Here is a 723-nt window from a genome sequence, read left to right on the forward strand (position 1 = left end):
TTGGCGCTGTCTCTCTCTCCTCTCCACCTGTAGCTGGTGTGTGGTGACGGCACTGGCGCCGTTGTACTGTGGCTGCCGTCACATCATCCAGGTGGATGCTGCACACTGGTGGTGGTTGAGGAGGGACCCCTGTCCCTGTTAGGTGATCATTAAATGTTATTTTTATTTTAAATATCCTCAGTAAGTTTGATGTTATTTTACTGATAATCTATGGGAATTATACTGATTAAAACATTATTTTACAGTACTACTTACTATAAGACAAATAAGTGACTTGTTTATTAACAAGTCATCGTTTATTTTTGTTTTACTTTTTAAAGGGGTCATCGAATGCCCATTTTCCACAAGTTGATATGATTCTTTAGGGTCTTAATGAAAAGTCTATAACATACTTTGAGCTCTGTTCATAGCAAGCCGTTTCCTTGCATGTCGCTTTAAATGCTAATGAGCTCTGCTAACCCCGCCCCCCCCGCCCCTGGTGACTGAGCAGACTGTAAACTTTAGCCGTGAAACATGCTAACTAGCACATTATTAGAATTATTAGAAAGCAAAGATTCATAAAAAACTGTTACACTCACTTCTTCTGTATATGAAACTGGATCACGAATGATTCGCGCGAACAAACGCATTTAGGCAGATCGGTGCATTCCCTTCAAAAACTAAAGTAACGTTAATCCTCTGCGTCTTCAACGGCTCAGATGTCGGGAGTAAATGACGACTGCT

Source organism: Sinocyclocheilus rhinocerous, unplaced genomic scaffold (genome assembly GCF_001515625.1).
Source record: "Sinocyclocheilus rhinocerous isolate Xijiao unplaced genomic scaffold, SAMN03320098_v1.1 scaffold3410, whole genome shotgun sequence".
Lineage (NCBI taxonomy): Eukaryota > Metazoa > Chordata > Actinopteri > Cypriniformes > Cyprinidae > Sinocyclocheilus > Sinocyclocheilus rhinocerous.